At 38.1% G+C, this 14,317-nt stretch overlaps 1 pseudogene; it reads left to right on the top strand.

Moving 5' to 3' along the window:
* The first annotated feature begins 286 nt into the window (after positions 1–286).
* On the top strand, positions 287–1,108 carry LOC131656739 (AT-rich interactive domain-containing protein 2-like; annotated as a pseudogene).
* Positions 1,109–14,317: the final 13,209 nt, after the last annotated feature.

The following is a 14,317-nucleotide window of genomic DNA, read 5'->3' as shown; positions in this document are numbered from 1 at the left end:
ATTTAAAAATTTATTATTTTATTTTCTTAATTTTTTCTTTATAAATATTTAAATATTTTTATAATTTTAATTGTTTTTTTTTAAATAGACTAGAATAATTTATTATTTAATTAAGTTTTTAATAAATAGGTTTTGATATTATTTAATTTAAATTTTAAAAGATGTATTTTAGTCAAAGCCCACATTCTTTGGATGATCTATGTAGCCCATATATACTTAACGAAAGATGTTTATTTAAACTATATAAACACTTAGCTTTTTTTTAGAGAAAACGATATGGGGCTGGTGTTCTAGCTACTTGCCTAAAGATTCCAGAAAGTTACCAGCAATCAAATGGCTCAATGCTATGTTAGCTACTTCTACTTATTTTCTTGATTCCCCACTTTCATAATAGTATCATCTTTCACATAAATGAGCATAAGAATTAAAGAAAATAAACTTTCATGTACATTGCTGGGAATCAAACCAAAGTATTACCGATCAGAACAACCTATACATCTTCCTCTTTTTCATGAGTACTTTAGTCCATAAAGGCCACTATATTTCAAGTTGATGTTCCCCCATGGGTGCCAAAAGCTTCTAATGTTGTATTCGATTCAAACCTCACTGTTTGTGATGGGGATGAAGCTGAAAAAAGAATGATGGGGACCTGTATAATCCATATGCCTCAGATGGAGTTATTTACCATTGATGATGAAGCTGGAAAGAGAAGAGCAGATTGCAGCTGCGAATACAGGGGATCTATAAGATGTGCAAGACAACATATAATGGAACAAAGAGATAAACTATTTAAAACCTTTGGGATTGAGAAATTCAATGAATTGGGGTTTGCTGACATGGGAGAACAAGTTGCTGATAGGTGGACAATAGAGGATGAACATCTATTTCACAAGGTTGTCTATAATAATCCAGCATCATCCAACAAGAATTTTTGGAATTATCTCTCCATTGTTTTTCCGTCACGAAGCAAAAAGGAGATATTGAGTTACTACTTTAATGTCTTCATGCTTCGTAAGCGTGCAGAGCAGAACAGTAACCTTTATTAAGTGCTAATAGCGATAATGATGAATATCAAGGTAATGATGAACAGTAACTACAATGGAATAGTGAGTATTGATTTGGCTGGCTGCCAAACTTTGTGCCGTGGAAATTTTTTATGTTGTAAAGTCCCACATTGTTTTCTCTAAAAAAATGTTAAGTGTTTATATAATTTAAACAAACAGAAATTATTGATTACTTATGGGCTTGAGAAATCCTTCAAAGAGTGTGGGGTTAAGGCCAAAAATATAACTTTTATAAATAAATAATTTCAAAAACTATTTATATAAAAACTTAATAAAATAAAATAATTTATTAAATAATAAATAATAAATTATTCTAGTTTATTTATAAAAAAATAATTAAAATTATAAAAAAATTTAAATATTTATAAAGAAAAAATTAAGAAAATAAAATAATAAATTTTTAAATATTTTTAATGATGTGGCAATAATAAAAAATGCCACCTCATTTATTTCAATGCCAACTATGCAAATGAGGTGCCATGTCATTAAAAATATCTGTTAAGTGATAAGGGACCATAAAAAATTCACCTTATTTAAAAATGGGGGACCTAATAGTTGGGTTCTTTAGTTTGGGAACTAAAATATTAAAAATACCAATATAGGGGGACTAAAAGTGTATTTAAGCCTAAATTAAATGATGTATAGCAATGATAAATGGAAACTAGTTAAGGGTTTTTGATCCTCACATTGTAACAAACACAATAGAATCGAGTTTTTCTAAAATGATGCACAAATGGTAGAACTAGAAAAAGAAGACAACTAACCAATTGGAGAGAGTCCAATGCCCCTTTAATCAATTTCTAGAAATTATGAGATGATCTGGATAGATTTCTGGGATCCCTCTGAAGCTAATGGAATGCTTGAACTGCCTTGAGAATGCCTAGGTTGCTCTGCTCAAATCAATTTGCAAGTCGCCAAAAGTAAAAATAGAAAATAAACTTAAAGCAAGTACACATGAAATGTGAGTGTTTGGGCAACTTCGATATGGTGTATGGAAGGTGTTTGAATTCTATGTTTGCAAAGAACTTGGTTGGAGTTCATAATTCCCAAGTTTATGCAAAGTTGAATTTTAGAGCTTTCAAGTGAGAGAGTGACTTTGTTATTTGTTGTGTGTTTGGATTAAGAGGCAAGGGGCTTTATGTATAGGCAAAAATTGTGGTTTTGTGGGGGGAAAATATGATCAAAAGGATGTCTTAATATCAAGTTGACTTGGTTTGCGTCGTGGTGAAGAAATCTTGAAAGTTATGGTTCTAAGATCTTTAGCAAGCTTTATTCATGAACATTAGGATGTCTCCTATAATCTTAGGAGGTTTCTTGTTGGTTTTGTGGAGCTTTATGTTCAGAAGCAACAAGGTATGGGCTTAAGGTTAAAGTTGTTAGAACAATATTGAGAATCTATGTTTAGAATCTAGTTTTGATGATAACGAACATATATTTTGTGAGTAACAATTTTATTACTAATAGTTTCATTTAGTGTGCAGATATTATGTTATAAATCTTATACAGGATTCATCAGAAAAAGAGTACAACTACATCCAGAAGACTGGCGAAGCTCATCAGATGTTCTGATTAAGAACAGGTCAGAAGGACAAGCAACATCAATGCTTACACACAACAAGCCTCAATCAGAAAGTACATCAAAAGCTGCAAGGAAACGAACAAGAAAGATTAGCTGCAAGAAACTTTGCAACATCAGAAGATCATGCATGCAGAAAGAACAGAAGATCTGAAGTCACAAGTTCTGAAGCTACAACGAAATGACATGCAAGATACAAACATCAGTAGAAGTCATGTACAAGCAAATGAAGAATCTACAACTCAGCATACAAAATTGAATAAAATACAAAGATCTGAGAATTAAAGGGAGAGCTGTTAGAAACATCATCACGTGCAAACGGTTATAACATATAAAAGGAACAACTCCCAAGGTTAAAAGAAGAAGAAAGCTACATGCAACACATTGAAGAAAGAAAAACCAGAGTAGCACGCCACAAGATTGCAACGGCTCTGACACATGCAGCCAATCAATACGAAGCATTCAAATCCATACTCAACCAGATTGCAACAGCTACATTCTAATGGTAACCACTCATCAAGCTATAAAAAGAACCAATCTTCAAACTTGATGTGTATGGAGTGACCATCGTGTATGGAATCCATCCATCCTGTACAGAGTGAGGAATTAGTATATCCAGAATAGAGAGTAAGTGATCATCCATCCCTTAATGGATCTGGAGAGAAAAAGAAAAAATCCAGTGAGGATCATCCATGGAGATAAGAAGAAAGTGTGCAACCAAAAGATATATTCTGCACAAAAAAAGAAGAAAGAATCTACATAATGCATCTGTTCATCTGTAGATGAAGTAGTTGAGCATGATCATGAAACTGAAGAAATATGAAGACACGCATCAGAAGATACAAGAGGCAACGCATACTACGTATGTGATCGATTCACAGTGTTGTAATACACTAAAAACATGCCTGTGTAAAGAAAGATGGAAATGGAGAGCTTGGACGTGAAAGCTTACAAACTGATTAAATTGCTTCATTAGTGGCAACGTACACTATGTGAATGATGATTAAATGTTTAAATATACATCATATGCCTACCATGAAGAAACTCTCAAAGGATGAAGAAGAAAATCTGCTGTTAAGCAGAATTGATTGGACACCATTTATACTAAATTTCATCATGAATTTGGCATAAGATCGTCATACTTGGTAACACTTTGTGGTTGTTTTTAAGTGTTTTTCTTTGATTCATCTAGTTCTAGTTTATTTGTATGCATTTTGTTTTTGTGCCATTTATCTTTGTCTATTAGGTGCTTTTGATCTCGTTTGGTGATCGTTTTAGGTTGGCTTTGGATTGAAGAAAGATCTCAAGTCCAAGTGGTACACGAAAAGGGGAAGAAGAGCAAAAATAGAGTGGAAAGGCAGAGGCTGACACGGGCAGCCCGTGTCACCTGACACGGCCGTGTCAGACCTCCTGAAGCAACCTTCCCCATGTGGCAGAAGCTGACACGGTCTGCCTGTGTCAAGTGACACGGCCATGTCAGCTGGTGCGGACAGAAATTCTGATTTTTGTTATTTTGATATTTTTAAAGCACTAGGGGCATTTTGGGTATTCTGTCTTGGACCTGAAAACCTAGAGAGATTAAAAGTGATTGGAGAGACAAGGAGAAGGCACTTTTTGCATGGTACGATAGAATTCCAGAAAGAGGAGAAGATAGCTTCGTCAAGGGTTTAGGAGACGGAGAGATTCAACGGTGGACACCATTGAAGATCCAAGTTCCCAATTATCTTTGTAATGTCTAAATTCTTTACTTTTCGTTTCTTGAATATTATGAGAGGCTAAACCCCCCAATGCTAGGGGGTGTCCCTGATTTGATTTGTAATGAATCTAGATTCCGTATTTCTTTAATCAAATGTTCGTATTATTCAATTCGATTGTATAATGTTTTTAATGTTGTCTTTATCGGATCAATAAGGATTGTTTTGTGGTAAACAATTTGTAGGACTACGATTGTTAAGGTTTGTATACAATTGAACCTTATAGTTATCACCTAGGACTAGGGATACCGTAAGGTTATTTAGAAATTCTTGATTAATCTCAGCTTTGGTTTTCTCCTATGTCTCTAAGGACTTAGGTAATAAGATTATAAACCAAAAGGTTTTCACTAAGGACTTAGGAAAACATCCTTAAGAATAAATAATTGAATTCTATGAACTTGTTAAAGAGATCTTAATCCAGAGGAGTTATAAAGGAAATCACACACCATACCTTGGCATTATTCTCATTTTATAAAAAGTTCAATTTTAATTTCAACAATTTTTGTACTATTTCAACTCATTTCATTAATCATTAAAACAACAACCTTATGAATTTTTGTTTAATTGACCTATAATAATAACTTGTATTTCCTACGCAGTCCTCGAGATCGATGCTTGGGGTAAACCCATTATAACTACACCGGTAAAAATAGTACACTTGCTATTTTTCCGATCAAGTTTTTGGCGCCGTTGCCGGGGATTGCCAAAATATAAGTGATTAATAAGTCAATTGAAATTTTGTTGCTCCGCAACTAAAATTTTATTTTTCTGCAATTTTTATTTTGATTTTATTTTTATTTGTGCTCTCAACTAATCATTGTCTAATCTTGTATGCGAGGTAAGGCCTCAGCAGAATTTATTTTTGACGCAGAACCAGAAAGATCATTGCTAGCAAGACTTCGTGAAGTTAAGCAAAAAAGACTAGCATCAAAATAAGAATCAACCATAGTTTCAGAATCGGAAAATGAAGAAATACAATCCATCCCAACCGAGCAGTCAGATTCAGAATCTGAAACTATGGCAGAGGATCCACCTCCCCCTGAAATACTTTTAGGTGATTATGGAAGGGCTAACGCACCACTTGGCCAAATGACAATCTTAAGTCAACCGGTCAATGTGGCACACTTCTACATCCCTCTACTATCCGCCAGTTGGAGAGCAAGCCCTTTTCAGGAAGAATCAACGAAGATGCAAATAAGCATCTACAGAGATTCCTCACCACAACAACATCATTGAAGATAGAAGGCCATTCTAAAGAGCCAAGATACTTGTGATGTTTCCATTCACTTTATCCGAAGATGCGGAAGAGTGGCTTTACTCACTTCCAGCTGGGAGTATCACGACATGGCAAGAGATGGAAAATGCTTTCCTTAATGAGTATTTCCCTGCTTCAGTTTTCATTCGAAAAATATATGACATTATCAATTTCAAACAGAAAGAAGGGGAGTCACTTGGAGATGCATATAAAAGGTTTAAGAGGTGTTTGGTTGCGTGTCCTACTCATGACATGGACCCAACCGAGCAAATGCAGACTTTTGTGAATGGTTTACGAGTCAATACAAAATAGCTTATAGACACTACTGCCGGTGGCTCAACTAATTTCTCAACAGCCACTGGTATCAAGAGGATAATAGAAGCAATTTCCGCTAATGAGCCTATTGAGTTGTATGATCGCACAATGAACCAACCAGAAGGAAAATTGATTTAAAGCTTGCAGATCAGGTTGTTAAAATGGAAGACCAGGTTGCGGCTGAGGTAGAAAGAAGACTAAAGAAGATGAATATTGGAGAACAGAAAGTAGCACAGGTTGAGCCAGTCACATCAGTTATGTGTGAAATATGTGGTGGACCGCATTTTGCTATGCATTGTGTGGCAACGCAGGAACAGGTGGAACAGATTCATATGTTGAGGCAGAATAATCCATACGCCAACACATATAATCCAGGATGGAAAAATCATCCTAATTTTGCATGGAAAGACCAACAAGGAAATTTTCAAAAGCAGGGACCCAACCAATATCATCTCAAGCTCAGCCACAACAATACAGACCTCCACAACAACTATCATACCAGCAATAATTTCAACACCATCCACAACAGTTCCAAACTCAAGGTTAACAATAATTTCAACAACAGGTACCGAAGAAAGCAGATTGGGAGATCGCTATTGAAAAAATGGCAGCTCAAAACTCTCAATTCCAGGAAGAAACTAGGAGCAGTTTGAGGAACACCGGAGCTTCAATCAAAAATCTGGAAATTCAAATGAGTTAGATTGCGCAACAAATGACCAACTCTTAACCACAGGGCGCTCTACCAAGTGCTACGGTTACTAATCCTAGAGACAATAATCATGTGAACGCTGTGACAACAAGAAGCAATAAGTCGAAAGACACACCTGAGAAGAATTCGGAAGAAGAAGATCTATTGATTGAAGTTGATCTAGAGATTAAAGAAAATGAGGTTGCAAGTCAAGAGGTTACTGGTGACGAAAGGGTGGTAAAAGAAAAAGTAGTTGCACCAAAACCGACAGTTAAACTCCCTTTCCCCACAAGAAATAAGAAGAAGGGACAACATGAGAAAAACTTTGAGAAGTTCTTGGAGATGCTCAAGAAGCTTGAGCTGAACATTCCTTTCCTAGAGGCACTTGAGCAAATGCCTACCTATGCGAAATTCATGAAAGACATCATTTCAAAGAAGAGGACCATCGAGAATGATCCGATTATTCTAACTGAAACTTGTAGTGCTATTTTGCAGGGTAAGAAGATTCCGGTTAAAAAGAAAGATCGAGGTTCAGTGACTATTCCATGTACCATCGGGGATAGGTCTTTCAAGAAAGCTCTTATCGATTTGGGAGCAAGTGTAAGTCTTATGCCATTATCCATTTACAAAAGATTGGGACTAGGTAAAGTACAAGATACACGAATGACACTTCAATTTACTGACCAATCGGTGAAAAGACCTTATGGGGTGGTAGAAGACGTGCTAGTGAAGATCGACAAATTCGTCTTCCCTGTAGATTTTGTCATTCTAGAGATTCCTGAAGATGAAGAGATACCAATCATTTTGGGGAGACCATTTTTAGAGACATGGAGATGCTTGATCGATATAGAAGAAGGAACGATGACTTTGAAAGTTTATGATGAAGAGCTAAAGATTGATGTGCGAAACACCATGAAATACAAAGATGACATTGCCACAAGTCAACACATTGAGGTAATTGATCAAATTTGTGATGAAGAAAATTCCTGACAAAACAAAAGTTACCTTTGGAAAGAGTTTTGAGTTTATCAATCTTTAGAGAAGAAAAGGGAGTTGATGAAAAAGATAGTGAAGTTTTAGCCATGATGGAAACAACATCATGTGTCAAAAATTCTCGCCACAACCGATGGGAAGAGCTAAGGCAACCGTTAGTGGAGGGAAATAAAGATGAACCAAAGAAGGGGGATGAATTGAAACAACTACCGGATAATCTAAAATATGTTTTCCTAGACACCGAAAGTAGATGTCCGGCTATCATAAGTTCCCACCTCGAAATTCTCCAAGAAAACAAGCTGGTTGAAGTTTTGAAAAAGCATAAAAGTGTCATGGGATGGTCAATTGAAGATTTGAAAGGGATAAGTCCTACACTTTGCATGCACAAAATTCTAATGGAAGATGATCAAAAACTAGTAATACAACCTCAAAGGCGGATGAATCCTGCGATGAAAGAAGTGGTCAGAAAGGAAGTGGTAAAACTATTAGATGTAGGGATGATCTATCCTATATCAGATAGTGCTTGGGTAAGCCCTGTTCATGTTGTACCAAAGAATGGGGGAACTACGGTGATAAATAATGAAAAAAATGAGTTAATCCCTACAAGGACGGTCACAGGATGGAGAGTATGCATAGATTACAGGAGGTTAAATTTGGCAACCAGGAAGGATCACTTCCCACTACCTTTCATTGATTAAATGCTGGAGAGGTTAGCTGGTCATGATTACTATTGTTTCCTCGATGGGTATTCGGGGTATAATCAGATAGCGGTTGCACCAGAAGACCAAGAGAAGACAACTTTTACTTGTCCGTTTGGTATTTTTGCTTACAGAAGGATGCCATTCGGACTATGTAATGCACCTGCTACCTTTCAAAGATGCATGCAAGCTATCTTTAATGATATGCTTGAAAAGCATATGGAGGTGTTCATGGACGATTTATCGGTTTTTGGTAAGTCTTTTGATAATTGTTTAACTAACCTTGCTCTTGTGTTAGAAAGATGCTAGCAGAACAACTTGATCCTTAATTGGGAGAAATGTCACTTCATGGTGCGTGAAGGTATAGTGCTGGGCCACAAAATTTCTCATAAAGGAATTGAAGTGGACCAAGCAAAGATTTAAGTCATAGCAAAGTTACCTCCACCGATGAATGAAAAAGGTATTCGAAGTTTCTTAGGGCATGCGGGTTTCTACCGCAGGTTCATAAGAGACTTTTCTAAGATAGCAAAACCTTTAACTACTCTCTTTGTTAAGGATAACGCTTTTGTCTTTGATAGTGAGTGTGTCGTGGCATTTGAAACAATAAAGAATAAATTAGTGTCGGCACCAATTATTGTGGCCCCAAATTGGTCTCTACCTTTTCAGATCACGTGTGATGTAAGTGATATCACAATCGGGGCAGTTCTAGGACAACATAGAGAGAAATTATTGCATGTTATTTACTATGCTAGTCACGTTTTGAAACCTGCACAGATAAACTATGCTACCACATGGAAGGAGTTGTTAGCCGTTGTCTATGCATTTGACAAATTCAGGCAATATCTGTTGGGTTCTAGAGTTATTGTTTATACTGACCATGCTGCTTTGAAGTATCTTTTTGCTAAACAGGACTCTAAGCCAAAACTTCTGAGATGGATCCTACTTCTCCAGGAGTTCGATGTTGAAATTCGTGACAAGAAAGGGTGTGAAAACACTGTAGCAGATCACCTGTCTCGAATGTCACCGATCGAGAAAACTGAAGAAACACGCCCAATAAAGGATGAGTTCGCCGATGAACAAATCCTCGCTGTTATTGGTGTACCTTGGTTCGCCGACTATGCGAACTATCTGGTAGGTGGTATCATCCCTGACGATTTTGATTATAACTGAAAGAAAATGTTTTTGCATGATTGCAGGTTTTACTTGTGGGATGATCCATTCCTGTACAAAAAGGGATTAGATGGAATGGTTAGAAGATGCGTACCAGAGGAAGAACAAAGGGATGTACTAAAAGCGTGCCATGACTCCGAGTATGGAGGACATTTCGGTGGTGATAGAACTGCTGCAAAAGTCCTACAATCCGAATTATATTGGCCGACTTTATTCAAAGATGCTCAAAGCATTGTGAAAGAATGCCACAGGTGTCAAAAACGGGCAATATATCCAATAGGAATCAGATGCCTCAGAAGGTTATACTTGAAGATGAATTGTTTGATGTGTGGGGCATTGATTTCATGGGACCATTCCCACCATCATTTGGGAAGAACTACATCCTTGTAGCTGTTGACTACGTCTCAAAGTGGGTTGAAGCAGTAGCTTGACCTACAAATGATGCTAGGGTAGTAGTGAATTTCCTCAAGAACAACATTTTCTCAAGATTTGGGGTACCCAGAGTACTCATAAGCGATGAAGGCACCCACTTCTTTAACAAGTTGATGGAGAATCTACTGAAGAAGTACAATGTGAAGCACAAGATTGCAACTGCATATCATCCTCAGACTAGTGGTCAAGTGGAGGTATCGAACAGGAAAATCAAGCAGATTCTCGAAAAGACTGTTAGCGCCTCGAGAAAAGATTGGTCTTTGAAGCTTGAAGATGCACTATGGGCATACAGAACAGCATTCAAAACTCCTATAGGTATGTCCCCCTATCAGTTAGTCTATGGTAAAGCTTGCCATCTACCACTAGAACTTGAGGACAAGGAATTTTGGGCTTCCAAACTCAATTATGATATTGTGAAAGCTGGAGAGTCCCGAATTCTTCAACTCCATGAATTAGAAGAGTTCCGGAATCAAGCCTATGAGAATGCCAAAATTTATAAAGAAACAACAAAAAAATGGCATGATCAAAAGATTCAAAAGAAGGAATTTTGGGAAGGGTAGTTGGTGTTGTTGTTTAATTCCAGGTTAAAACTATTCCCTGGAAAACTGAAGTCAAGATGATCTGGACCATTCGTGTTGCACAAAGTATTCCCTCATGGGGCTATAGAGTTGAGGAATGATAAAAATGGAGACACTTTCAAAGTGAATGGGCAAAGGTTGAAACCCTATAATAATGGACAAGGAGCGGTAACAATCAAACAGGTTCGTCTCACTTGATGAGATGAGCGACCGTCGAGCCATGCGACGTTAAATGAAGCGCTTCGGGGGAGGCAACCCACGTGTTTTCTAATGTTTTCCTTTTGTTTTGTTTATGTTTTTGCAGAGCCATCAAGGAATGAAGGGAGAAGAAAGAGCAAGCACAGAGAAAAAGAAGAAAATTTTGGAAACAGAGCCTGACACGGTCTGCCCGTGTCAGGCTGAGCGTCTACAAAATGAAAAAAAAGGGAAACAGAGGGTGACACGGTCTGCCCGTGTCGGAAGACACGACCGTGTCACGGCCTCCGAAATTTTTTTCCAGAAATTCTTTTCTTTCTTAAGTTGGAGGGACCCACCACTTAAAGCCTTTGCCCCACTATTTCCTCTCTCTCTCTCTTCATTATCCCCCACATCTTCTTCTTCTTCATTCCATCTCTCTCACAAAAACAATCATTCCTCCATTAAAACCCATTCAAAAACCTTCATCCATCTCTCTCAAAATTCATCATAACACCATATCACCTTCACAAAAAGTGTCCCAAATCTCGTGCTCTTCACGTCTACGGTTACCGTTTTTCCTAACTCCGAATTTCAAGTTTCGTTTTTTTTGTAGGTTGCCCAAAATGCCTTCGGAGCGTCTGGCAAAAGGAAAGCAACTGATGGGTGAACCATCACAGTCACGAACCAAGCGCGGTCAGGCCACTTCAGCCGGACCAAATGCTCACAATATCTCTTTCAAGATACCGGAGCATGAGGTTCGGTACTCTCGTCACATCCAATAGAAGATTATTCCGAACAGGTATCTCTGTGCTAAAACTCTAACTGACTTAGGTCTTGCTGATGATGTCTATAGATTGCTGAATAATTTAGGGTTACTAGACTTTATGTGAAACAACAAACCCTCCTATGAGCGGATTACCATTGAGTTTCTAAGTACTGTTGAGTATGCAGTACATACGGAATGGGGGGTGTTGTCCCTATGTGCACAGGTGCTCTGACATTCAATCTCTTCAACAAAGAGTATCATTTGACTTTAGAGGAATTGGCTGCTGTCCTCAATATACCTGTTGATGGACCGGGATATTTTCCCAAGTCTTTCTGTCCTACCAGGTTTTGGAAAGATATCACTGGACAGCAAGAATACGAAGCTAAGGGTGCGAAGGCAACGCGGATTCACAACCCATGCTTCCTATATGTCCAAAAATGTTTGGCTTATTCTATGTTTGGCAGGGGTGATAGCACGGGAGTAATCTCCCAACGGAGCTTTTTCTCATGCATTCGATTACCGAAGGGAATCCGGTAAATGTCGTCGCATTTGTGGCCGCCCATTTGAGGAAAGTAGGTAACGCTGTGTCTCGCGATATTTTTGTTGGTGAGATAATCACTCAAATTGCCCAGTTTGTAGGTTGTGATCTCGTGGTTTATCAGGATACCAAAATCGCAGGTATGACTAAACTTGATATGCATGCTTTGGTTAATCAGGTTATGATTGAAAAACAGGGAAATAAGTATGGATACAAGGTGATAAAGAAACTTGATCGTGAAAATTGGCTTTATGACATTTTCGGATCCGACTTCCAGTTTGTACCAGGAGAGGACATTCCAATGGAAGGCGAGAACATTCATTTGAATATGGGTGAATCATCGCAAGGGGTAGGAAGCATCCATCACACACTTCGGAGGAGTGGAGTTGGTTGCAAGGAGAAATTGCCGAGCTCAGGGCTGAACAAACCCGTCAAGGAATTAAGTTGTTCTGACAGGGCGCCGAGCAAACCAGGCAAGGTGAAATGCTAACCAGCATGAACCAAATGATGCAACAATTGATGTTGCATTTCCCCCATCCTCCTCCACAGTGAGGTGCTCTGTAAGTCCTCTCTCGCGTGTACGAAAGCATTGGGGACAATGTTTAGTGCAAGTGGGGGAGGGATTTTACTTTTATTGTTTTCTTGTTTGAGTTTATTTTATTTTTAGTGTGTTTTCTTATGAGGTTTGTGTTTTCAAATTTTGTCCAAAGTGTAACAGGTTGAAGATTGGTGTCGAAGGCATGATTAAATGAGTAGTGAGTGGATGAACGATACAACCCAAATTTAACTCCGCGAGGCACTTTGGAAGTGGATGTAGCCGAAAAATGTCGGACGCAATTTGGAGAACTGAACTGAGAAGTTAAGTGGCGAAATCAAGCCGGAAAGAAAAGTCACACGACATGAAGGGTGTGTGGAAGCTGCAAACTTAGCCTACCTGGTGAGGAATATAAAGAGCCAAACACATGTAAAAGATCACCATGAGAGTGAAATCAGGTATGGCTTTATCTCTCTAATTTTGCGTTTGTCCTACCGACACCGTACGAATGTGAAATCACACACTGAGGCACTTGTTTGTTTTTCCCCCGAGCCTTGTCTTCCGTCATTTTATTTTGTTATATCCTTCGTTTAACCCGTTGAGCCGTTCCCCCTTGTTTGTTTTTCCCCCACTCATGTCACCCTTAACCATATGTCTACCATGTTCGTTTAGCACTTATCGTTGTTGTTTCTCTTGAATCCATGTGAAATTGTAAGTTTGGGGTGGTGCTTAAAAAAATAAAGGGCAGGTGTGCAAATTAAACAAAAGAGAAAAGAAAAGTGTGTAAAGCACAAGAAAAAAAAAAGAAAAAAAAAAGAAGAAAAGAAAAAGAAAAAGTAGTATGAAACAATTGCCCAAAAAGATTTGAAAGACTCGATCGATGTTGAACACCCGGAAATTCGGTAAAAATGGAGAGTCTAAGAAGAAACCCCCACACATACATGAACACAAAGATGAGAAGAATAACATAAGTGCAGAAAAAAAACCAATTGCGTACCCATTTCTTGTTTATCCTACCTACCACCTCAGCCCCATTACAACCTAAAAAGTCCTCAAAAGTGTGTGAATTCTTCTTGTGTAGTGAAAATAGTATGTTCGCAAAGTCAAGGGTTGATATTACATATCGTGATTCGAGCGAAAAACACTCTAACCTCGAGAGACATTGTGAGAAGTGTGAAAAGTTTGCAGGTGAAATACACTTTGATGTGAAGTGTGATGGACAACAAGGCGCGATAAGCCCAAAAGCTTAATCAAGGGAGGGAATCAAGTTGCGAAAGATATCGACTATAATGTGGGAAAGTAAAATTCAAGGTGACCTTTGTTTGATCGCTTGCATCGCTTGAGGACAAGCAATGAGATAAGTTTGGGGTTGTGATCGGTCACCATTTATACTTAATTTCATCATAAATTAGGCATAAGATTGTCATACTTGGTAACACTTTGTGGTTGTTTTTAAGTATTTTTCTTTGATTCATCTAATTCTAGTTTATTTGTATGCATTTTGTTTTTGTGCCATTTATCTTTGTCTATTAGGTGCTTTTGTTCTCATTTGGTGATCATTTTAGGTTGGCTTTGGATTGAAGAAAGATCTCAAGTCCAAGTGGTACACGAAAAGGGGAAGAAGAGCAAAAATAGAGTGGAGAGGCAGAGGCTGACACGGGCAGCCCGTGTCACCTGACACGACCGTGTCAGACTTCCTGAAGTAACCTTCCCCAAGTGGCAGAAGCTGAAACGGTCTACCCGTGTCAAGTGACACGGCCGTGTCAGCTGGTGCGGAC

The sequence above is a fragment of the Vicia villosa genome, linkage group LG3 (assembly GCF_029867415.1).
Source record: "Vicia villosa cultivar HV-30 ecotype Madison, WI linkage group LG3, Vvil1.0, whole genome shotgun sequence".
Lineage (NCBI taxonomy): Eukaryota > Viridiplantae > Streptophyta > Magnoliopsida > Fabales > Fabaceae > Vicia > Vicia villosa.
The sequence above is the reverse complement of the archived record's forward strand: the minus strand, read 5'-3'. Positions and strand labels throughout refer to the sequence as shown.